The 26,037-nt window shown below is 43.8% G+C and overlaps 1 protein-coding gene across 2 annotated transcripts in view; it reads left to right on the top strand.

Moving 5' to 3' along the window:
- Positions 1–26,037, top strand: part of SMPD3 (sphingomyelin phosphodiesterase 3) — a 230,240-nt gene that overhangs the window by 14,727 nt on the left and 189,476 nt on the right. Inside the window, exon 2 of one of the 2 annotated variants that reach the window (XM_006117573.2) lies at positions 5,618–5,715. The exons of the other annotated variant lie outside the window; for it this stretch is intronic. The gene's annotated coding sequence lies outside the window, so the exon portion shown is untranslated. The remainder of the gene's footprint in view (positions 1–5,617; positions 5,716–26,037) is intronic. 2 annotated transcript variants of the gene reach the window in all.

Raw genomic sequence — 26,037 nt, 5'->3', positions numbered from 1 at the left:
TTACAAAAGATGTTGAAGAGTGGGTTCATCGAGGTATTCAAAAGAACTTGAGATTGGAGAGGAAAGTTTCCACAAGGCTATTTTAGCTTTTGTCATATTAGAAGAACAAGAGGTATAGGCACTGAATGAACAGAGACTATCTCTTTCAAAGCCATTCATACTGCCAAGGATACCAGGAGGAATGCTCTGAATAGCTTTTAAAATGACTTAAAGTATTGAGGAAGAGCACTCTAATTCAAAGGAGTTCTAAACTAGATAGACTTCAAAGTTTCCTATCACCTGTAACTATATTACAGTTGAAAGATACGTAAAAGCAATATTCTTAGCATAGGCCCCACTACACTTATTGAAGCATATGGATTACAGGCAGTCCCCTGGTTACGTACAAGATAGGGACTGTAGGTTTGTTCTTAAGTTGAATCTGTATGTAAGTCGGAACTGGCAGCCAGATTCAGCTGCTGCTGAAACTGATCAGTTTCGACAGCGGCTGCATCTGGACACCAGTTCTGACTTACATACAGATTCAACTTAAGAACCCCAGGCATCCCCAAGTCAGCTGCTGCTGAAACTGATCAGCAGCTGATTCCAGGAAGCCTGGGGCAGAGCAACTCTGCCTTGGGCTTCCTGTAGTCAGCCGCTGGTCAGTTTCATCAGCGGCTGACTTGGGGACGCCTGGGGCAGAGCAGCTCGGGTGCTGCTGGGTTGGTCCAGTAGCATGGCCGCTCCTCAGCGCTACTGGAGCAACCCAGCAGCACCCCAGCTGCTCTGCCCCAGGCGTCCTGATTGAGCCGCTGCTGAAACTGATCAGCAGCGGCTGAATCAGGACTCCTGGGGCAGAGCAGCTGGGGTGCTGCCGGGTTGGTTCAGTAGCGCCAAGGAGCGGTGCTGCGGGTCCAACCGGCAGTGCCCCACCTGCTCTACCACAGGCCCCGGGCTTTGCTCCACTTCTCCCTGGTCTGCTGGGGGGGGGGGCACTAGCTGCGTTCCCCCCCCCCCCCCCCAGCAGACTAGGGAGACGCTGAGCAAAGCGGCGGAGGACCCGGGGCTGGACCCGCGGCGCTTCCAGATCAGCTGGAAGCGCCGCAGGTCCGGCCCCGGGTCCTCCGACGCTTTGCTCCCCGTCTCCCTGGTCTGCTGGCTCCCCCAGCAGACCAGGGAGACAGGGAGCAGCTTTTCTCGCCCCGGAGGAGGCGGGTGGTGGGACCAGGCGTCCCGCTGCTCCAGTCCTCCGGGGCGAGAAAAACCCTGTTCGTAACTGCGGAGTAACTCGGGGACTGCCTGTATTTAATATTTAAAAGTTAGATACATGCTTAAGTCTTCACAGGACTGGGCCACAGTGAAGACAATATATAGTTATTCTCAGTGTAAGCACAGAACTTTTATTGGCATCAAATGTCAGGCTGTGTTGGCTTCCACAGATCTTTTAGGTGAAAAGGGCCGTGAACTAGAGATGTGAAAAAGTTGTGCTGATATCCTACACCCTGTCAGTTTACAAGCCTTCTAGCAAGATTAGATTTAGTGAGTTTTCAGGTAGTTTTTTCATGCTTTATGGATTTGGGTAACTTTCTAGAATTGCAATCTGGAAAAAAAAGGCAGTTTTAGTTGATTTTTTGCTTTAATGTAATTTATTCTATTTTTTGTTGGCTCCCATAATGCAAATAGTTGGAAAATGAAACCAAAAGACATTCTTACATATTTTGAGTAGAAGCCACAGTTTTGCACAGTGCTAATACACAGTACATACATCAAAGCTTAACCTCATAATATGATGGCACACTGCAAAATCTCAAGTTTAGATGAGAAAATCTATTAAATCTAGACCAACACTTCCTAATATTTGCGTGCAGTATCTGTATCAAAACCAGTATAAACTTTATTTTGTTCATCTATTAAATCAAATGTAAAGTACCGTAAGCACATAAGAATGGCCATACTGCATCAGACCGAAGTTCCATCTTGCCCAATATCCTGTCTTCTGGCATGCCAGGTACCACAGTGAAAATTAACAGGACAGGTAATCCTCAAATGATCCATTCCCTGTGGCTCATTCTCAGTTTCTGGGAAATAGGATAGGGATAGCATCTCTGTCCATTCTGGCTAATAGTCTTTAATGGCCCTGTCTTCCAAGAATTGATCTAGTTTGTTTGGTTTTTTTAATTCTGTTATAGTCGTGGCCTTCACAACATCACCTGGCAGCGTTCCACTGTGCATTGTGAAAAGAACTACTTCCTTTTGTTTTTCTTAAACCTGCTACATATTAAGTTTTTCTTCACTCAGCGCACAGTCAACCTGGGAACTCCTTTCCAGAGGATGTGGTGAAGGCTAGAACTTTAACAGGGATTAAAAAAGAGCTAGATTCATTGAGGTTAGGTCCATCAATGGTTATTAGCCGGGATGGGTAGGAATGGTGTCCCTAGCTTCTGTTTGTCTGGAGATGGGTGACAGGGGAGGGATCACATGAGGATTACCTGTTGTGATCCCTCCCTCTGGGGCATCTGGTATTGGCCACTGTCCGCAGACAGGATACTGGGCTAGATGGACCTTTGGTCTGACCTAGTATGGCTGTTCTTGTATTCTAAGCACTTCCTTAACTATTTTCTCCAAACCAGTTATGATTTTATAGACATCAGTTGTGTCCCCCTCTTAATCATCTCTTTTCCAAGCTGAAAACGCCCAGTCTTATTAATCTCTCCTCATAGAGGAACAGAAGCTGTTCCATACCTTTAATCATGTTTGTTGCCCTTTTTTCTCAATTCCAATATATTTCTTTTTTTGAGAGGGAGTGACAACAGCTGCACACTGTAGTCAAGATGTGGATGTACCATTGATTTATATAGAGGCATTAAGATATTTTCTGTCATCTTATGTATTTGGGATGTAAATGGTTAATCAGCCCAGACAGAGCAGGGTGGCCTGGCCTGGCCTTCTGCATATAGGGCACTCCAGCCTGGCTGGAGCAGCCTCCACCTGTGGCCCCATTTAATTGGTTAACTGGTTAAACTTAACATTTAAGCAGTTAACTGATTAATTGGGATTTTACATCCCTCTTACGTAACCATTTCTTAATTGTTCCAAACATTCTGTAGGCTTTTTTGACTGTCACTACACATTGACTGGATGTTTTCAGAGAACTATCTACAATGACTCCAAGACCTCTTTGAGTGGTAACAGCTAATTTAAATCCCATCCTTTTATAGATACAGCTGGGATTATGTTCCAGTGAGCATTACTGTGCATTTATCAACAATAAATTTGATCTGCCTTTTTGTTGCCCAGTCATTCAGTTTTGAGAGGCCTTTTCCAGGCAGACCGTGAAGAGCTTCAAACTTAACTATCTTGAGTAGTTTTGTATCTTCTGCACATTTTTCTGCTTCACTGTTTATCCCCTTTTCTAGATAACTTATGAATATGCTGAATAGAACTGGTTCCAGAACTGGGGAACATGATGAGTTACCTTTCTTCATTCTGAAAACTGACCATTTATACTGCCCATCTTTTAATCAGTTACCAATCCTATTAAAGGACCTGTCCTCTTATGCCTAGGCAATTCACTTTGTTTAGGAGTCTTTGGTGAGGAGTCCTATTCCCAATGGGAGGTACTTAGAAGGTCAAGCTGTGGCTCTCCCTTCATCACCCACCACTGAAGTACAGCTACTGCAGAGGAACAATCCAACAACGGTTCAGCAAAGCAAAACCTGTGAATTTAAACCACATTTAATTAGTAGAAAGGTTAATTACTTGAGAGAACAGTGTGAGTACTACTACACTCCAAAAATGCTCTGGAGTCTCTGAGGACCACAGATGTTTAGGAGTTTGGTTTTGCATCCTACTAGAGAGGCAGGGCCATCACAACAATAGAACCATAGAGCTGGAAGAGACTTCAGAAGGTCATCAAGTCAAGTCTCCTGCTCTAGGCAGGACCAATCCCAACTAAATCAACCCAGCCAGGCCTTTGTCAAGCCGAGACTTAAACACCTCTAGGGATGGAGACTCTACTACTTCCCTAGGTAACCCATTCCACTGCTTTACCACTCTCCTAGTGAAATAGTTTTTCCTAATATCCAACCTGGACCTCTCCCACCACAACTTGAGACCATTGCTCCTTGTTCTGCCATTTGTCACTACTGAGAACAGCCTTTCTCCATTCTCTTTAGAACCTCCCTTCAGGAAGTTGAAGGCTGCTATCAAATCCCTCCTCAGTCTTTGCTTCTGCAGACTAAACAGACCCAACTCCCTCAGCCTCTCCTCGTAGATCATATGCTCTAGCCCCCTAATCATTTTGGTTGCCCTCCGCTGGACCATCTCCAATGCGTCCACATCCTTTTTGTAGTGGGGGGCCCAGAACTAGACACAATTCTCCAGATGTGGACTCACCAGAGCCGAATAAAGGGGAATAAGCACATCTCTGGATATGCTGGCAATGCTCTTCTTAATGCACCCTAATATGCCATTAGCCTTCTTGAGGGCACACTGTTGACTCATATCCAGCTTCTCATCCACTGTAACCCCCAGGTCCTTTTCTGCAGAACTATTACTTAGCTGGTTGGTCCCCAGCCTGTAACAATGCTTGGGGTTCTTCTGTCCCAAGTGCAGGACACTGCACTTGTCCTTGTTGAACCTCATCAGATTTCTTGTAGCCCAATCCTCCAATTTGTCTAAGTCATTCTGGACCCTATCTCTGCCCTCAAGCGTATCTACCTCTCCCCCTAGCTTAGCGTCTTCTGCAAACTTGCTGAGGGTGCAGTCCAGCCCCTCATCCAGGTCATTGATTAAGATATTGAAAAAACCGGTCCTAGAACCGAACCTTGGGGCACTCTGCTAAAAACCAACCGCCATCCTGACACCAAGCTGTTGATCACTACCCGCTGGGCCAGCCTTCTAGCCAGCTTTCTATTCATCTTACCGTCCATTTATCCAATCCACATTCCCTTGCTGGCAAGAATATTGTGGGAGACAGTATCAAAAGCCTTGCTAAAGTCAAGGTATATCACATCCACTGACTTTCCCATGTCCACAGAGCCAGTTACCTTATCATAGAAGCTAATCAGATTGGTCAGGCACGACTTGCCCTTTGTGAATCCATGCTGACTTTTTTCCTGATGACTTTCCTCTCTTCCAAGTGCCTCAAAATGGATTCCTTAAGGATCCCTTCCATGATTTTTCCAGGAACCGAGGTAAGACTGACCGGCCTATAGTTCCCTGGATCATCCTTCTTCCCTTTTTAAAAGATGGGCACTACATTTGCCTTTTTCCAATCATCTGGGATCTCTCCAGATCTCCATGACTTTTCAAAGATAATGGCCAAAGGCTCCTCAATGACATTTGCCAGCTCCCTCAGTACTCTCGGATGCATTAACAATGCTCCTTAGCATCATACTGAAATGCTAGTATAGGACTACCAAGACATCATATCACTTACAATTTTGTCTAAAGAGATACCAAATGTAATGGGGAGCAGAGACTAAATCAGAGATGGTAACAATCTTTGATGCCAGTGCAAATTCAACAAAAATATTTCAATATTTTTGGATTTCACATTACAGAAACTTTAGAGAATTTCAAATTAAGACTAACAAGTACCATTAAATGTGTGTTTTGATACTTTCCTTTTTTCCAGATTGCATGACGTCAGTCTCTCCTGAGTTGTGGAGGACAGAAGCTTCACAAACCACCAGCCAACCTATTCACATCTTGCACTGAGTGAGCTTTTCCCAGGTACTCTTAACTTAGATCTCTATTGATCATAATAAGAATGGCTAATGCCGTGTCTTCGCTGGCAGTAGGAGTAGTCCCCAGTTGGACAATCTGCCTTCGTGCAGAAGAAGAGTACATCTGCAAAATAATGTACTTAATATTCCATGGACTCTGCAAGGTGAATTATTATGCTCAGTGTTTTGTTTTGTAAACTGCATTCCCTTTTTGGAAATGGGTGCGATCTTTTTTTAAGGTTCCAGGACTAGCACAGTGAGAAAACAAAATGCAAGAATGTCCATGAACTTTACATTAAGACTTGCGTTAATACTAAATAAAGGCTAGTTTCTATGATAACACTTGTATTAATAGTTTAAAATACAAATAGCGATGATAGTTTTGGACTGGGTGAAGGAATCATATCAAGGAAAAATGTACACAAGCTAGTTTACTTTTGATTTCCCATTGGGTGAAAATTTAAGGGCTGTATTCATTGTGTCTTGACACTGGTTAAGTTGGACTAATTTCCTATGCTGATGTAACATCAGAAATATTTTTCTTGGCAGTGCTACATGGTGTAGGTTTTTTTTTGTGGTGATTTGAACTGAAGCATTTGTTACATGATGACAGTAGCTGTTTGACATGTTTTGCATAATTTTATCCTTAGCTATAGCAAACATACATGGTGATATTTTTGCTAAAATGTATTTTATAAGTAGATATTTAACGTATATTTGATTTCAAGTATATTTTGACAGCTGTATGTTATCAAAAAGAACAAACCAACTTTTAAACACTGTTCTGGACTATAGATTGAACCTCCCTGGTCTGGAACCCTTTGGAGTTTACCAGATCAGAGACCTGACCACCGGTCCTCCTGGCTGCGGGATTGGCTCTCCTCCTGGCCTGGGCTAAGTCCATGGACTGGCTCTGTCCCAGCCTCCTGGAACATGGATGTTGCGGGATCAGAGAGGTTTAACCTCTACTATACTCTTTTTCCTATAACCCTTCTATAGCATTCTTATGCATTTTTCTCTTGAACATCTGTTTCTCCTTGAGTAAGATTTTTCCTTGTCACATATATCTTTCCCAATTGTCACCATTTTAAAGATGTTATAATGTCCCCTGGATGAGGGGATGAATTGCACCCTCAGCAAGTTTGCAGGTGACACAAAGCTAGGGGGGAGAGAGAGATACATTGGAGGGTAGGGATAGGGTCCAGAATGACCTAGGCAAATTGGAGGATTGGGCCAAAAGAAATCTCATGAGGTTCAACAAGAAGAAGTGCAGAGTCCTGCACTTGGGATGGAAAAATCCCAAGCACTGCTACAGGCTGGAGACAGAGTAGCTAAGCAGCAGTTCAGCAGAAAAGGACCTGGGGATCACAGTGGATGAGAAGCTGAATATAAGTCAACAGTGTGCCCTTGTAGCCAAGAAGGGTAGCATATTAGGGTGCATTAGGAGGAGCATTGCCAGCAGATCTAGTAAAGTTATTATTCCCCTTTATTTGGCACTGGTGTGGCCACACCTGGAGTGTTGCATCCAGTTCTGGGCCCCCCACTATAGAAAGGTTGTGGATGAATTGGAAGGGTCCAGCAGAGAGGAACCAAAATAATGAGGTGGCTCGAGCACATGATCTATGAGGAGAGACTGAGGGTTTTGGACTTATTTACTATGCAGAAGAGAAGAGTGAGGGGGGATTTGATAGCAGCCTTTGACTTCCTGAAGGGAGGTTCCAAAGAGGATGGAGAGAGGCTGTTCACAGTAGTGACGGATAGCAGAACAAGGAGCAATGGTCTCAAGTTTCTGTGGGGGAGGTCTAGGTTGGATATTAGGAAAAACTATTTCACTAGGAGGGAGAAGCACTGGAATGGGTTACCTAGGGAGGTGGTGGAATCTCCATCCCTAGAGGTTTTTAAGTTTCGGCTTGATATAGCTTTGGCTGGGACGATTTAGGTGGGATTGGTCTTGCCTTGGGTAGGGGGCTGGACTTGATGACCTACTGAGGTCTCTTCCATCCCTAGGATTCTATGATTCTGTGATTCTAAGTCTGCTGGCCGGCGTGGACAAGAGGCCAGAGGAGAGGAGTCAAAGAAAAGGCTGCCGGCCAGGAGTAAAAACAAACCAGAGGAGAGGCCTGACTGAGCCCTTTGGAGCATCCGCCAGCCCAAAGACCGGCCCTGCCTATGTTTCACCTCACGTAAACTACATGCTTTCAAAATCAGACATCAAATACGAAAGTGTCACAGCACTATTACAGAAAAATTGTTCTTTCTCATTTTGTCTTAGAGTGGCTAGTTATCCAGTTTTGGACTGGAGCATCTGATCAAACAGGGATCCTTGTGGTTCCAGTCAGCACTGCTGACTGGGCTCTTGATTGTGAAATTGGTGGTACTGCCAAGCTATGCAATAGGGCTGATAGGCTTCCTTCTAGCTCCAGTATGTCTTCCAGATCATGAAGCAGCTGGCCTGTTCAGCTCCTAGGGACAGCCAAGGGTAGGGGGTCTGTGTGCTGTCCTACCCTCACCTGCAGGCACAACTCCCATTGGGTGGGTCAGGAGAGGAGAGGGGAGGAACTAGTGCAGCTCATGAGAGCTCAGCAGGCAGTTGTTGAGGGATATGTCATACGCTTCTCCCACTGCTGCCTGGCCCTCTTCTCCTTGTGCTCATGTGGCTGGGCTCAAGCTGCAGTCTGTTGCCCTGTAGTTGGCATTTTGGAGCTGGAGATATGTGTACTCCCATCTCTGAGTGTTGGGAATGAGACTGCGCCACCATCAGTTCATCCCTCCCTGCCCCAATGCCCCTACACCCACGTCACTTCATCCCTCCCCCACATCCTGCTCTGCACTCCACCTCTACCCATCCCAGACCTGTGCCTCTTAGAGCAGTGTTTCTCAACCTTTTTTTATGAAGTGCCCCTTTAAAACAAATGTATAAGTACCACCAGTACCTACAGTTTTCAGACACATTTTTTTCTACCATTGAAACACATTTGTTTAAACAACTTAATCATAGCTAGGCAGGCAATGACGTTTTTGGGTGTAAAAAGTACAAAAATAATAAAGTGCTGTAAAACTTAAAACAAAAATTCAGTTTTCTCCAAATTTCAGTTGTGTTGAGGTACCCCCCAGACTTCTCCCGAGAACCCCAAGCGTACTCATACCACTCATTGAGAAACACTGCTTTAGAGTGCTCTCCCACCCTCCTCTTCACCTCCCAGAGCCCTTGCCCCACAGCCCTCCATCCCATTCACCTCCATATAGTGTTGCACTCCCATTATGCTGTTATACACCTCTCGACTCCCCATACCTTTTGCACTTGCACCCTTCTGCTTTCCTTGTCACTTTCCTCTCCCCCACATACTCTCCACACCCTCTCCTCTCCCCTTCACTGTCCCTTCACACCCTCATCCTAGTTTCATCTTTGGCCTCTTTCCTTCCCCTTTTCCATTTCAGTCCACTCACCTCCATTCCTGACTGGGTGATTTAGGCTGCCCCTGAAAATGTGTATGGAATTGTCGCTATGTAGCCAAGTATGAGTGTGCATTAATTGTATGTGTGTAAGAGACTGTATGTCTTTGTGTCGGGAGGTATGTGTACTTCTGCTTGTGCATATACCTGTGGCTGTGTCTACACTATAAGGTTCTTGCGCAAAAACCCGTGGAGCATCTAATCTCAATCACGTTTTTGCACAAGAAAATCTGTAGTCAATCAGAACAGAGGGCTTTTTGTGGTGTAGGTATGCCTCCTTCTACGAGGCATAACTCCTTTTTGTGCTACAGCTCTTGCGCAAAAAGGCACGTGTGGCCATTCTGTGAATGGCCATCAGAGATTTCGTGTGCAAGAGTGTCCATGCAGTGTGGACACTCTTGCACAAAAGCGCATTGCAAAAGTGATGCTCTTTGAGGTGTGGATGCGCTTTTGCGCGAGAAGTTTTTGCGCAAGAACTCTTCCGCAAAAGACTTCTTGTGCAAAAACCCTGCAGTGTAGATGTAGCCAGGGTGAATAAAATTTGCAGCATAACTCTGACTTTTGCTCCTTTTGACTCATAGACTTTAAGGTAATAGACTTTTGCTGGCTTTGCTATAAAATATATGTGTATTCAATTCATAACAAGTTTTTAAAAGATATGGGAATTAGAAAAGAATTGTAATGTTTCTTTACAAGTTAATATTGTTGACTAATAATATGAGAAGCGCCAGTAGAGCATACATTTCTCCCCACCTTTCTCTATCTACATTATGAACTCTTTGTTGCAGACCCTATATTTTTGTGTATATGTCTAGCACCTGCCACCCCAGAGTCCTGGTCTTATTTGGGGTCTCTAATTAATATAACAATTGTTTAATGCCTAATATGGAAGTATATGTTGGTGCATGTTAATTATGTATATGTGTATTCATGTATGTATCTAGGTATAGATGTTGGAGTCAGTTTCTACAGATTTATTTAGGTATCTGGACAAGTGTGCATTTCGTTTTTGTGCTTAATGGATTTGTATTTGGCCTTCAGGAATGTGGCTTTCATAGACCCATTGCAGCAGTGATAATGTGTAGTCCTAATTCCAAACAAAAAATTACGATAATTTTAGTAAAAAGTATGCATCTGTTTACGAAAAATGGGAAGAGAAAAAGGAGGGTATGTCTACACAACAGGGCTTAACTCGAAATAAGCTATGCAAATTGAGCTAAGTCAATTGTATAGCTTATTTTGAAATTGCTTATTTCGAATTAGGAAGCATCTACACAGCACTTACTTCGAAATAGAGCACTTTTCCTCTGACTTCCCTTATTCCTTATATCAGGGGTCTCCAAACTTTTCAGCCCGAGGGCCGCATTAACTATCAAACAGCAGTTCGGGGGCCGACTACACACTTGAGGTCCAAATAAAAAACAATCAAAACATGGATGTTGTTTTTAATTATTTATTTAATATTATTTTATTCAGTTATTATTTAATAACACATTCATACACTACACATGAACACCTGTATTAGTGTGAATGGTGAAATTGTTTCCTGGATGCCAAAATAGCAGACATTTCTGGCTTTAGATTTGTTGTCCCTAACATCAACAGTGACCTGAGATTATCATCGGACAAGTTTGTTCTCAAATTGTTCTTCACGTATTTCATTCTTGAAAATGTTTGTTCACACAGGTATGTTGTTCCAAAGATTGAAAGGTACCTTGATGCAAAAGTTTTGATATTAGGAAAGTCTTCCTTGGGCAAAAACTGGTAAAAACCCACCAGTCCTATTTTGAACTTGTCCCTAAGGAGGTCATTTGCTTGCAACTCAATGACTTCCAGCTGCAGTTCATCTGGGCAACTGGCCACATCTGCTTCAAATGGGTTTTGAAACAATCTCACTTCTTCTGCCTTTGAATCCAAAAAGGTCTCCACGGGCCGGATGAGAGGGCCTCGCGGGCCGCATCCGGCCCCCGGGCCGTAGTTTGGAGACCCCTGCCTTATATAATGAGGGTTACACGAGTCATTCAGAAGTCCTCCAGTTTGACAGTCTTTTCTCATTATTTTGAAATAACTGCCTGCTGTGTAGATGTGGACTAAGTTATTTTGGAATAGCACTAGTTATTTCAAAATAGTGTTGCAGTGTAGACGTACTCAGAAAAAATTATGAACAACTTTGATTATTATTTTTTTAATTACCTTTTTTGACTGTTTTGCTGCCATCTCTAGTATCCTGTAACAAATAAAACTTAGCATAATATATCTGTCAAAACAACACATATGCCTGTTTGGGACTTGCAGTGAAAATGAGCATATGTGAGAGGATGGGGAGAACAGCAATTCAGTGGTCCCCAACACTGCGCCCGCCGGGCCATTTATGTGCACCCGCCGAACAATCTGGGCTGGCCCTGGCCCCAGGCACGTGGCACATGTGCAGCGCCGGCCCCGGGCGTGAGACGTGTGGGAGGCCTCGGCCCCGTGGTTGCGGCACATGCTGGTGCCTGCCCTGGGCACATGGCGCATGTGCTGGCCCCGCCCTCGGATGTGCGCCCCACGAGCAGCCCTGCCCCCCCGGGTGCCCGGCAGCCCCAAAAGGTTGGGGACCACTGCAATAGAGGGAAGGAGAATGAAGTGAACAGGGGTGAGGCCTTGGGAAGGACAGGCAAGCAGTGAGTGAGACCTTAGGGAAGGGAGAGAGCAGTGGACTGGGCAAGAGTGTTTAGATTTCTGTAATTAGAAAGCTGACAACCCTATTTTGTCGGTATGAAATTTTAGTTTGTGCTTACTTTGCTAATGCTTTTTATGTAGCCTATTGTAAAACTAGTCAAATATCTAGATAAGTTGATGTAACACCTGGAAGATCTTTTTTTTCCCCCAGGGTAAACATACCGCTGCTCTAGATTACAAAGAATTTCCTGTTGTATCATTTGCCTGTACCCTCACATGTATATTTTCCTTTAGTTCTAGCTACAGATATAAAAATGTGTTTAATCAAGTAAATGTGTAACCACTGAAAATTTCAGCAATTTACGTGGTTACACATGGGGGGTGGGGCAGATGTGCATGGGGAGCAGGTCTTTATGTCTGTTCCCCATGCAAACCAGCTCCCATCTGTCCGTACACCCACACACTTGGCGCTGCTGCCTCTGATGCAGGGGCAGGATGACAGACAGCTCTCTGGGAGCCAGCTTTTAAGCCTGTTCCCTGTGCATACCAGGAGCCTGCATGTAGCCATGAAGGTTAACTGATAAGCCCGGGCACTTTCACGTCCTTAGTTCTATCCAAGGACCTAGCAACTACAGATAAATAGAGTTAAATATGCCATCAAATTGAAATAATTTTTTGAAGGCCAGTGTCAAAGATTTTAGCTTTATTTATGAGTGTAAAATGTTATTTTCTGGGTGATCATATAATATTATTTTCATTTATCTTTTATGCAAGCTAATTGTCAGCAACAATGAGCTTAAAATATTGAGATGACAAATGTTAGCTTAGTTGAAATTCTAACATTTACTTCAGATTCTTTTGGGTTTTGTTGATTCTGACAACCAGAAGTAAAATTAGTTCATAAGGTCTTGCAAGCTAGTGGTGCGTGGTATAAATGAGTCCCTGCATATGTCAGTGGGTAGCTGCACAGCAAAACATTCAATCATGCATTCATGGCAATTTGGGCAATGACTTTTTTTTTAAAAAATCAGATCTTAAAAATCTTGGAATTCTGGAAGAAATAGAAACAATTGGAGGCTGTTCTGAGTGCTTATGCTGTCACAAGCCTTCAGTTCTTGGTTGTATTTTTATGTACAGTTGGACAAAGCTTTTATATTATTTACATACATTATCAGAAGAAACTTTGAAATAAGATTTTGCGGTGGCTTCTGGCCAAAAGATAAGCACTGAGCACATTCCTTGTCTCTGCCCGAATTAATTTAGTGAGTAATTATCTCTGTCTGTCTTCAAGTGGTGAATTCTAGATACCAAATTCTAAATCTCTTTGGAAGAGCCTGTATCTCTGTTCTTTCACATGATGTAAGACTGCAGCTTTATTGTATCCTACATTTCCTACAGTACTTCACATATGGCAGAAATCTTGTTATATTGAAATTTTATATGAATGTTCATTAAGCAGCATTTTATTTTGACAAGAGATGCCTACCAGGTAAGATATTCCAATTTCACCCTAAATGGAGCTAGAACTTTTCCTCATTCCTTGTAGTTGCAGAGGTACTAGCAACTTAGAGAGGGACAGGGGAAAGAAGGAAGAGAGAAAAGTCAGAAACTCACCACCTGCTGTGAGCAATTGTAGCAAGATCAGGGGCAAGAATTCTTACACCTTTTAATAACTTTGCCTCCTGCTTTGCTCAGCCGTCATGGGAAGGAAGAAATTATCTTTGTGGAATGCAATGTTTAACCCCTGTCTGGTAGGCATAACTACTGTATTCCAAGGGGATTTGCTGGGAAGCCTGGTGGGGGCAGGGCTGGCAGCAGGGGGGACAAAAATGATCTCCTCTGATCCAGCAAAATTCCTCATTTGGGATCAGTCGGTCCCGAAGGTGCTGGACCAGGGAGGTCAAACCTATAGTAGACTACTGGATTAGCATGAAGTATGCATTACAGTTTTATTACTGTATATAGGTTAATGTATAATACATGCTTTTTCCAAGTAACAGCTTTTTCAATTGCTATTTAAGATTTTCATTGGAGCTGATTGGGACTGTGACACTGCATCTTTATATTTTATGTAAATGTAATATGAATATGCATAATTATTAGCGGGAGGGATAGCTCAGTGGTTTGAGCATTGGCCTGCTAAACCCAGGGTTGTGAGCTCAATCTTTGCAGAGGCCATTTAGGGATTTGGGGCAAATATTTGTCAGGGATGGTACTTGGTCCTGCTGTGAAGGCAGGGGACTGGACTCGATGACCTTTCAAGGTCCCTTCCAGTTCTAGGAGATAGGCAATCTCCATTAATTTATTTAATTTAAAAATGTGCTGTATGCAAATTAGAGCATGTAACCTATCCTTCGATTCTTGGAGACCTTGTAATCCCAAAATGTATACATTCTGCTTGTGTGCATGTATCATCATTGTATATTAGGATAGAATTATGATGTATGAACTCATATATACCTAGATGTGCTAATGAAGACCATTTTCAGTATTCAAGAAACTTAAACGCCTGGTGCTCAAGACAGTATTTTATCCTGGATTATGGTTGGCCCTACAAAGATGTGATCATGCTACCTAGTGCTTGAATTCATCTTGAATTTTGTACATTTCCTCAGGGGTCGGGGTGGGGGAATTGATCAAAGACTGGGGAAAGTCTATATAACGAATTGAAAGCAAACAATGATGGTCTGCACCTGGCTTGACAGACTGCTCCCATCCCAAAAAGATGCATGGAAACAAAAAAACTGATGGAGGAGATGAGCTGCTGGACCTAAGTCAGAAAAAAAGAAAGCTCTGTCCTGAAAAAGACTTCACTTGAAATAAGAACTAGGGTGAGACTTATAATAATGTCTCTTGAAGTATTAGGCTTAGTTGATGTATTTTTATTTTATTTTACATTAGTAACTTACTTTGATCTGTCTGTTATCGCAAGTACTTCAGCCCTACTTTCTATAATTAATAAAATCACTTTTTTGTTTATTATCAAACCCATGTAAATGCCCCCTGCTCCTGGTAACAACAGTTGTGCATATCTCTTTTTCATTGATAAAGAGGGGTAACATGAGCTCACTGGGTATAAACTTATTAGTGAGACAGATTTATTTAAGATTTTGGTCCCACTGGGGCTGTGCAACTAGGTGCTGTTTCAAGTTCCTGTGATTAAGCCTTCCCAGAGCTAAGCTGTTCTCAATGTCTGTATTACTCTGCTCTGGGCAGTAACTCCTATTCTGTGCTTTTGCTAGGGAAAACCAGAACTTCTAGCTCAACTGGTAAGGGGATGGTGCTCACCAGAGGGCAGGTAGGCAGGTTCAGTTGTGTGATCAACATCCGCAGGGACAGTTTGTGGGGCACCCTTGTTTTGTTAATAATGCAAGTTCCATTATCCTTTAATACACCACACCATTCCTTTTAGAGAATAAAAAATGTAATCATCGGGGGTTAGTATTTCAACTGGAGCAGGGGACTAAAGAGTCTGCTTCATTTTTCTAGTAGTGAAAGAAATAGTTTTAGAAACTCCCCCCAAGAATGTGGATATAACTCAGTCTTAGCGATTTGAGGAAAATGTGCAACACTTAGTTTTAGCTTGAATAATGTGATAATGGCACATTATTTTGTGCATTAGATTAAGCTATATTCTTTGGAGGGTGGGTAGTTTATCTTTGTGGTTGGAAAGCTCATTTGACTTCTGTGGGTTTTGCATTAGCCTTTAGCAAGCATATGAAAGCTGTTGACATTGAGAGAAAGAATACACTTATTACACTACTACAAATTCCTTTAGGGCAGTTTCTGATGTTCCTTGTCTTCTTATAGAGGAGTGGTAGTAATCACTATAGTTAAGATCACATAAGATAATCCATTCTAAGACTCCATTTTCAGTTACTTGTAAGGTTCAGAAATCTTTTTATTTTAGTCTGTGCTTTCAAGGCTGGGTGTCCACTGGACGGGCTGTTTTGGGGAACAAGCAAAAAGGTGCAAAACTTCATAAGAAACTATTTAAAAAAAGTCAGTCTTCTCACCAAATGACTAGATAGAAGTTTTGAAATTTGGCTAGGAAAAAACCCTTCACTGAGAAGATGTTCCAGATAGCTGGTTTTTCTTTTGAAAGAGCTATGGATTCTTAATTATTGCACTCGTGCATTAAATCTGGTATAATAATGAAGTTTCTAGCAATGTTAACAGATATGGATATGTCTACACTACAGCGTTATGTCGAAATATCTTATTTCAAAACAGTTAATTCGAAATAAGTGATTTTGAAATAATGCGTCTACATACAAAAGCGTTTTGCCATTTCAAAAGAGCGCGTCCACACTGATTGGATGCTGAATCGCATTTAAGGGAAGCTGAAACCAGTTCTGGCAGGGCTTTAGGACAGGAGTTACTTTGTGTGTCTGCCGCCTGAAGCTATCCGAGGCTTGTGCTTAAAGGGACCCGCCCCAGACAGCCAGTTCTCAGCTTTCCCTGCTTGCTTGCCTACCTCGCTGAGGGACAGCAAAGCATTTTTGTCTCTGGCTGCTTTGGTTGCCTTGACTCGGGTCACCACAGCACTCAGCACCATGGAGCCAGAGCCGCCCCATGGCACTTTGATGCTCATTTTGGACATGTTGCTGCAAGCCTGGCTGCACTTTCTGCAGGCTGCCTTGCAGCATCTGCTGCAGCCCGACCCCCGCACCATCCTCCGGACCCTCCTAGGGGATGTGGAGGAGCAGCTGCAGCAACTGGACACCAGCAGCAACTGGTGGGACTACATCGTCCTGGAGTGCTGGGGAGACCAACAATGGACCCAGAACTTCAGGATGAAGGAGGACACCGTCCTCGAGCTTTGTGAGTGGCTCACCCCTGCTCTGCGGTGATGGGACATGCACGTGAAGCCTGCCATTCCTCTCCACAAGTGTGTGGCCATCACCCTATGGAAGCTCTGCACGCCAGATAGCTACCGATCCATGGTGTGGGGAGATCCAGTTCTCCCTGGGGACACAGTGGGTGAAGCCCAGCCCCCTCTGCACGGTAAAGACGGCAGGTCTCTGCACCATCAGAGCCAATGTGCTTGCATACAGGCCGTGTTTGGCATGTCCTGCTATCCCTGAGAGTGTGAGCTGGCCCAGGGCTGCACCTATGCCCCTGTTCTGTATCTAGTGTGGGGGGAGGGAAGATGTGCCCTGCCTCTGCGTAGAGGGGGCTCGTGGAGGGATGGCATTGTGCGGTGGTCCTCCTTGGGGTCAGGAGCATGTCATGTGCTGTCATACATACACATGTGTATGTATGAACAGGCCAGGGCCCCTGTGTGGCAGCCAGCCGGGGTCACATGCACAGGTTGGAATGGCACATGCCCAGGTTGCTATGTGCTCTATGGTCAGCAAGGCCCATGCATGTGGTCCCTGGTCTCCCTCTTTTCCCCCCCCCCCCCCACCCTGCATAAGGGGACTGCGATGGCACTCACATGTCGAGGCCTCCCCAGCCTCGGATGACACTGGCGACAGGCTTGCTGGTACGGCTTGGAGGTCCTGGGTGCGGGTCACTTGCTCTCCAGGCTACTGCGGCTCCTTGCCATCCTCCTCCTCCTCCACTTCCTCCTCCGTGTCATGGACAGGGCCCTCTGCCCTAGGGTCGATGACCGCCTGGGGGGCATGGACCATCTGAACCCCCAGGATGCAGTCCAGGGCATCATAATAGGGGCAGGGGTCTGAGTCAGCCCTTCGTTGGGAGCTGCCCCCTGAGGCACTGGCATAGGACTGCCACAGATCTCTTATTTTCATGTGCACCTGCTCCTGGGTGCGCATGTGGCCTTTCGTGGCCAGGCTGTCAGCCATCCTCTTGTAGACAGCCACGTTCCTGCGTCTAGTACGGAGATCCTGGACATTGGAGGCCTCCCCCCAAACCTCAATGAAGTACATGATCTCTGCACTAGACCAGGAAGGCGCCCACCTTTTGTGGCCCCTGGCAGGCTCCTGGGAGCTGCCAGTCTGCTCCTGGGGAGCGGTGGAGGGCTGGGTGCCACTGGGTTGCTGGCTCATGCTGGGCTAGGTGCACGGACTGCTGGCTCTGTGCTGGCAGGCTTGCAGCTGGCACAGGCACTGAGGCCAGAGTCTACCCCTTTAAGGGCTCCAGGGGAACCAGAAGAGTTTTCCTGGTTGTGCCCAGAGTGGCCACCAGGGTACCCTGGGAAGGGCTGGAGGCCCCCTATTTCAAAAAGTGTCTACACAGCACTTATTTCGATTTAGCTATTCGAATGTGGTATTATTCCTCATGAAATGAGGTTTACCAAATTTGAAATAAGCACTCTGCTATTTTGATTTAATTTCGAAATAGTGGTTTGGCTGTGTAGACACTAGTAAATATATTTTGAAATAACGGCTGTTATTCCAAATGAAATTAATAGGCAGCAGGTTTTAAACAAACAAAAGGAAGGTTTTTTTTCACCCAGTGCATAGTCAATCTGTGGAACTCCTTACCATAGGATGTTGTGAAGACTAGGACTTTAACAGGGTTCAAAAAAGAGCTAGATAGCTTCTTAGAGGTTAGTTCCATCAATGGCTATTAGCCAGGATGGGTAGGAATGGTTTTCCTAGCTTCTGTTTGTCTGGAAATGGATGTCAGGAGAGGGATCACATGATGATTACCTCCCTCTGTGGCATTTGGTATTGGCCACTGTTAGCAGAGAGGATACTGGGCTAGATGGATCTTTGATCTGACCCAGTATGGCCGTTCTTATGAAAACACATCAGAAATTATTTTGGTGTGTACTCTCTCTCCTATACCTATTTCTATCTTCCAACCAACCTAAACCAATTACAAAGGCAGCCAAAAGTTGTCATGCTCCTTAATTTTCTTCCCAATTTACTGTATGGCTACCATATGTAACATCCATTGTCTCTCCAGCAGAGCATCATGCAAATCCTGACTCTAATTATCCAAAACAGAGGATTTCTGGGATGTGTTGCTTATATTCATAGAATCATAGGGTTGGGAGAGCCCTCAGGAGGTCATAGAGTCCAACCTCCTGCTAAACGCAGAAGCAGTCCCAACTAAGGGTACGTCTAGACTACCGGGTTTTGTCAACAGAAGTTTTGTCGACAGTATCTGTCGACAAAACTTCTGTCGACAAAGAGCGTCCAGACACATTGAGTTCTGTCGACAAAGCAGCTTGCTTTGTCGACAGAACCCTGTAGTCTAGACGCAACCCTACAGGCAATAACACCTTCTGTCGACAGAACTCTGTCGACAGAAGGTGTTATGCCTCGTAAAATGAGGTATATCAGCGTTGACAAAACTGCTGAGTTCTGTCAACGTTATGTCGACAGAACTCAGCGGTAGTGTAGACGCTGGTATAGTTTTGTCAACAAAACTCAGTAGTCTAGACACACTCTTAATCATCCCAGGTAGGGCTTTGTTAAGGTGGGATTTAAAAGCCTCTGGGGATGAAGATTTCACCACCTCCCTAGGTCACCCATGCTAATGCTTCACCATCCTCCTGGTGAAATAGTTTTTCCTAATGTCCAACCTAGACCTCTCCCACTGCAACTTGAGACTATTGTTCCTTGTTCTGTCATCTGCTGCCATTAAGAAAAGACTCTCTCCATCCTCGTTGGAATCCCCTTTCAAGTAGTTGAAGGCTGCTATCAAATCCCCCCTCACTATTCTCTTCTGTAGACTGACTAAGCCTAAATCCTTCAGCCCTTCCTCATAAATCAGGGCTGGACAAGATACAGCCCAGGGCCTGGATCTGGCCCACTTAACTCTTGGATCCGGCCTGTGGACTGCTTCTGGCCACTTTATATACTGCTGCCTGTGCCACCAAATTTCCAGGGGATGTCTCAGGCTGCAGGATCCTAATTAAATGACTCGCAGCTCATGATTGTGGTGCTGTCTGGCAGAGCCCTTTAAGTAGCCGCAGCAACTTCAGGCAGCTGCCAGGCAACGTGGCAGTGGCAGGGCCATCATCCGGAAGCCCTTTGCTGTGGTTTTAATTCAAAGCCTTCAGCCCTAGACAACTCTGGTTGGAGGCTACTCTCCAACCCTGCCCCTCCCACCCCAAGCCCCACCTCTTCTGTGGGAAAGTAGGGGAGGCTGTCCATGACCATGTAGCTAAATTTAAGTGGCCCCCCTGCAAAAATTATTGCCCACCCCATCATAAATCATGTGCTCCAGACACCTAATCTTTTTTGTTGCCCTTCGCTGGACTCTCTGCAATGAATCCACATCCTTTCTGTAATTCCTGCACATCCTTAGAATACAATCATTGTGAGGAGTCTTTCTGTAGCCTAGCTGATAGAATGTAATGCATTCAGGCAGACACCTATATAAAATGAAATTCTAAATCATTAGAATAATGTAGAGCAATGATTAAATCAATACTGAATTTTCATACTGTAAAGATCATTAACCTAATACACAAATGCTAAAAGATAATGATACAGTTTTACTTTTGAAAGTGTACTGGGTCAACTTCTGACTTGTTTGTAGGGTAAAAGTCTCTCTTGTCATTGCTGCTCTCAGTACAAAAGTAATTTTTAAACGTTTAGTGCCTTTAATTTCTGTACTAAGGACATTCATTAAGATTCCTCTTTAGTTTGTGGTGTGATGGCTTGCCTTCATAGTCCAGTGTTTCTAAAAATGCCCTTCCTATCATGGTTTGTTAGGTTTTTTTGATGTTTGTTGTTGTTAGAGCTCTCCATCAACAACTAACATTTTGGTTTTGGAAACATACACACAGCAGCTGTGCTGTATTCATCCTGGGCCTTAAAGATAATAGGTAGTTCTCTATTTGAAACAAATCTACAGAAGATAGTATAGTAAGAACAAGCAGAGGAGGTTGGCTGGTATGGATTGATCTTCTGTTGTGCAGCTTTGGTGGGTTGATCCCCTCACTCCTTTTGAAGCATTTGTAGCTCTGTGTAGTTAGGTAAGAGGAACAATTACAGCAGTCACATTTTTGCGAGGCAGGGTAAATTCGTATTTATAAAGGTCTTTGAGAGAGCTGTAGATCTCAAAGCCCTTTAAATCTAAATATCCTTACGTAGTGTGTTAGACCTGTTTTATGCTTTGTGAAATGGAGGCCTTGTCTATAGAACTGCACTGCTATAACTGTGTTTCTGAGGTCATGTCTTCACTAAACAGAAGATCGATGCTGCCACAATCAATCTTCCAAAGTTCACTTTAGCAAGTTTAATTAAGACACTCTAAATAAAACTCCGAGGGTGCTTCCACCGGTGGCTGGTACTCCTGCTTGTGCAAGGAATAAGGGAAGCTGATGGGTGCATTAGCAAATGTTCCCGTTGGCCTCCCACTGTGTAGACAGCAAGGGGAACTTGAAACAAGGTACGTCGACTCCAGCTACGTAATTAATGTAGTTGGAATTGCATATCTTGGTTTTACATTCCCTGTTAGTGTAGACCTGGCCATAGAGGCGTAGTGGATTTTAATCAATATAGTTATGAGTCTTAGAGTGCATTCAGTTTGTTTTGGTTTAAAAATTACACCTATCACTATAGCTGATTTTATTTCCTGAAGCAGAATAACCTATATCAGTATAAGTATTTTCAGATCAATTGGGTTGCTATTAAACTACAATAGTTAAAGCGGTGAAACTTTCGATCACAGACAAGCCCTTAAGTACAAAGACTAGATAACTTGCCTCAGTGCTTTAAACATAATGAACGTTCCTTCTCCCATTCCCATAGAGTGTGAAGTAACATATCTCGTCTTGCTGATGGATGAAACAAGTACCCATTTTCTTTCTAAAAACCAACTGGAATGTAAATGTTTCTGAATCATTAATTTGCATGATCAAACTGTTTTGTACTGGTTGTTTATTGTGGTTCTGAGACTTACTTTTATATTCAGCTTCTGACCATTCAAGACATATGTACTCCGTAAAGAGTAATGACAGACATTTTGAAAATCATTCCACCAGAATCTTGCAGATGTACCACTGTGATGTGGTTGCATCAGAGATGAGAAGCTAAAAGGGCTTAGGGCTGGTCTAGGCTTTGATGAGAGATTCAGGGGCGTTCTGTAGGAGTCGTTTGTTTGGTTGAATTGGTGAATGAATGTCAGCAGGGTGTTAAGAAGAAGTTCCAGGCTTAAACTGCCACCTTCCAGATGAAAACAGCAAGGGCCTCATAGCTTGGGCTTAATGCCCACAGTTCCCATTATGACTTTTTTTTGGCAAGCAACACAGGAAAAAAGTACTTGCAAACATTTAATTGGGGAATTATACTCTGCCTTCTTAAACTGGACCTTAGATTAAAAGATGAACAGTAGATATAATTCAGCATGAGTTGTAGTGTTGCTGTGCAGTGTTAAATAATTGTGCTCTACCTTGGAGTTGGCTACAGTCTAATAGTGGGTAATGTGCTTTTAATCTAGTTTATGAACTGATTTTGGTTCCTTAAGAAACTTATTCCATCCTGAAACGAAACCATTCCAACTACATACATCTCACTGTCTACCTCCCTTCCTCTCCCTGCTTGATTTGTTATTAAGGACAGGTGTATTAAAACAAGCTTTGTTTCTTAATACGTAGTATCTTTGCTGGTTATTTCTCCCTTCAGTTTTAACTGTGAGGATGTGGAAATCCATACAAAAAGAAGATAACTGCAAGATTGAATTGAAATGTCTGATAGCCTGTTAAAATCCAGTTTAAATATAGCATAAAACAGAATTGGTGAAAATTGCTATTACCGGTTGTACATCGTGAAATGGATTAGTGGTCTTAGTCCCATTTCTAGAACACAGGTATCCATATCACATAGCACACCAATAGGTTTGATACTACAGGTTGAACTTCTCTAGTCCAGCACTCTCTAGTCCAGCACCATTCATGGTCTGGCATGATTTTAGCTAGCTAGATGTCCACTTATCATGGCCAAGTTTCCCATGGTTCCATAACATTGTTTACGGCACTGACTCTTAGTATCAATGATACTGGCACAGATACTGGCTCTTAGTATCTGTGCTATTGTTATTTATTAGAGCTAAATAACAATAGCACAGATACTAAGAGCCCCGTAAGCTGTAGAAATATTGGTAATGCTGCTAGACCTCCCTTGGTTCAGCAAATTATCTGGTTTGGCAGATCCTGGACTAGAGAGATTCAGCCTGTAATTGGCACTCTCTACAGGGGCCTTAGAGTCTAGAGATAATCAGGGTGCAGTAAAGCATGTGTACAAATTCACCTCAGTAACTAGTAGCTTGCACATATAACCAATGTGGTGTGACTACACTGATCCTAGCATCTCCGGCATGGCTATACTGCCCACAGCCTTGTTAAATGTGGTGAGAATAAGGCTCATTGGCATATGTTCCTGATCATGCTGGTGTATGACAGCAGCTCACATGTTCACAGACAGGAAATACACAGCACTACACAGAAGGGACTCCCGGCCAGGAGTGTGCAAGCTGCTTGCACACCCTAGTGAATAGGGCTAAGGGCAATACAGCAATGTCAGAGAAGCTGTCCAATCTGAGTGCTGGCTCCTCCAAGCAGCAGCCAAAATGCTACTGCTTTTACCCCTATGGTTAAGGTTGCCAGATGGTTTAACCAAAATTACCGAATAGCTCCCCCACTCCCACCCCATTAAAAAAAAAATACCGGAGAAAAAATTCTGTTGAGAGGAAAAAAAGAAGACCAAAGTTGTTGAGATTTTTTTTTTTAATCTTAAAAAAACAGCGTGGCCCCTTTAAGAAACGCTTTTAAGGCTTTTTAGCCCTAACAGGCTGCTGGCGGCCATCCACCATCTTGTCTTCCTGTTCCAGGCTGGAAAGCTCCCCTGTGGAACCAGGTAAGCACCCGTTATTTTCGCCTCCTGTCCGGGAAAAAATCAGAAAATACCTGACATTTTACTGGACAGGAGGCAAAGATACTGGACTATGAAGGTCAATACCGGACACCTGGCAACCCTACTTGTGGTTCCTGCCCTGGTAACAGCCTATGGCCCTGCTGATCTCACATGTTGTTGCTAGAGCCCTGCAACTCCACTGATATCTGCTTTATATCTGCATTTGCAGATATTAATTTTGTATCCATGCAGGGCTCTAACCATGGTGAAACAGGTTTTGAATGTTTTTTGCATGTGGGAGGGAAAAGTAGATAAGCACAGCTTTGGCCTTGGACAAACCATTGTGTTTGTATTGCTATCCAAGTCTCAGACCCCACATTCTGAATAACAGTAGGACTAATTATTTTAATTATGCTAGCTGCTCCAAAGGCAATGTGGCTATTTTAGGGTAGTGAATAGATATTTTGTTCACTATAGTTAATGGATAGTTTGAATGCAACATCTTATATTCTCAAGCCCACTGGAGAATATAAGAATTTGTGGTGTCATTTCTAGGCCCAGGATACCTAAGTCACCCAAAGCTGTAGACATGGCCTGTGGTTCAGAACGTGAGTCCTCTGGCTCAACAGAACTTTCTACTGTAAGAGCAAACTTCATTTGTGCAGAAGACAATAGCTTACATGGCGAAGGAAAACTATTTGGTCCCCATGTATATGATGGATCCCGAAAGTAAACCAGAAGGGTCTCCTGCTTTTCAGAGGGGCAGGACCAGATTTAAAAACCAAACAAACAAACAAAACACCCCCCCACACCCCCCCACACACTACCACATGTATCAACTTAATTTGGAGAACAACAAATGAAAAAAAAACCCCACACAGAGCAGAGAACCACTGATAACATCCATTGCTTTTTGAGAGAATCCAAGGAAATGTTAGATGCCGCTTGGAGGAATTCTGCCTGGAGACATAAGCATACACAAAATTGAGTCCCACAGTCAAGATTGCAAGAAAATATCCTATACCACACCCTTCTTTTCTAGAAGGAGGTGGACTATCCAGTCCTATGACTTTGTGGAGTCTCAGATGAGGATATGTGGGGAAGACAGAAATCTGAGATTGTGGAATGAACGCCTAGAAGACCTAAAAATCAGCAGACCTCACCACCTTCCGTTCAAAGAGCCAGGCAAAATTCTTGTGCGTGCCTATGCTAATAACACACAGCACAAAAATGTAATTAGTTCAGGGGAAAAAGTCTTGATTACATCTAGGGGAAAAGAGATTAACACGGTGCACGTGGTTTTTTCCCCCTCACATAATTTAATGTATGTCCCTAGCCTCTGTTTGTCAGGAAATGGATGACTGGAGAGGGATCATGTGATGATTACCTGTTGTGTTCACTCCCTCTGAGTCACCTGGCACTGGCCACTGTTGGCAGACAGGATACTGGGCTTGATGGACTTTGTTCTAAGCGTTCTCATGTACTTATGTTCTTACCTAAAGTGTTTACATACCAGTAGAGGATGCCATTCTAGTCAGGTTCTTATGATTTAAAAAATTAAACTAAATTATTGAAAAGAGAGATTCGTCAGTGTCTTTGAAATCAGAAACAAAATGTAGGATTCAGATGCACAGACTGAACTGTGGGTGGAAGTAAAGTAAAATACTAAAGAATTTTAAATTAAAACTGGAGGTGATGAATAGACAGTAATTGCAAATGAGCTTAGCTGAAAGGGAAATGAAGAGCAGAAACTGGAATCTATGAATAACAAGGATGGAGTGGAAGACTAAAATGGAAACTGTCCTGCATGTCTTGATTGTCTTGAACAGGGAACTAGCACGTGATGCCATGCTCAATATGACTTGCACAAAAGCAGAGGGGGAGAACCATTAAGAATGACTGAGCCAACAAGACAGACGGCTGATGAGGGATGTGACCTGTAGGAGGTGGAACCATAAATGGAAGTGGAAAAATGAAAAGTCTTGTGTATGAAGAAAATTGAGGGCTGTGGAAACTTGAGAGCTGAAAGAAGTTTAACATGTCAAGCAGATCTCTGCAGAACTACTAAAGGTATATGATGTCTCCCCAGTGGCAGTGGAACCTCATTGCAGAAAGGAAGAGGCACTGCAATGGATGAAAGTTAGGGACTTCCTGAAACAAACACAGTAACAAACGCAGTTCTCAAACTGTGTGTCTGGACCCCAAAGTAGACTAGGAACTCATTTTAAAGGGATCACCTGGCTTAGATTTAGTGGGGCCCCAGGCTGAATCTGAAGCCTGAGAGCTTCTACCCAGGGCAGTTAGGATCAGGTTACAGGCCCCTGCTTGAAGCTGAAGCCCTTGGGTTTGGATTTGACTCCCCCTCCCACCTGGAGCAGTGGGGCTTTCCCTCCGTCCCTCCTCCCCCCAAGATGGCAGGGCTCAGGTGGGCTCAG

The sequence above is a fragment of the Pelodiscus sinensis genome, chromosome 12, assembly GCF_049634645.1.
Source record: "Pelodiscus sinensis isolate JC-2024 chromosome 12, ASM4963464v1, whole genome shotgun sequence".
Lineage (NCBI taxonomy): Eukaryota > Metazoa > Chordata > Testudines > Trionychidae > Pelodiscus > Pelodiscus sinensis.
Note: the sequence above shows the minus strand (reverse complement) of the source record. Positions and strands in the feature narration are given on the sequence as shown.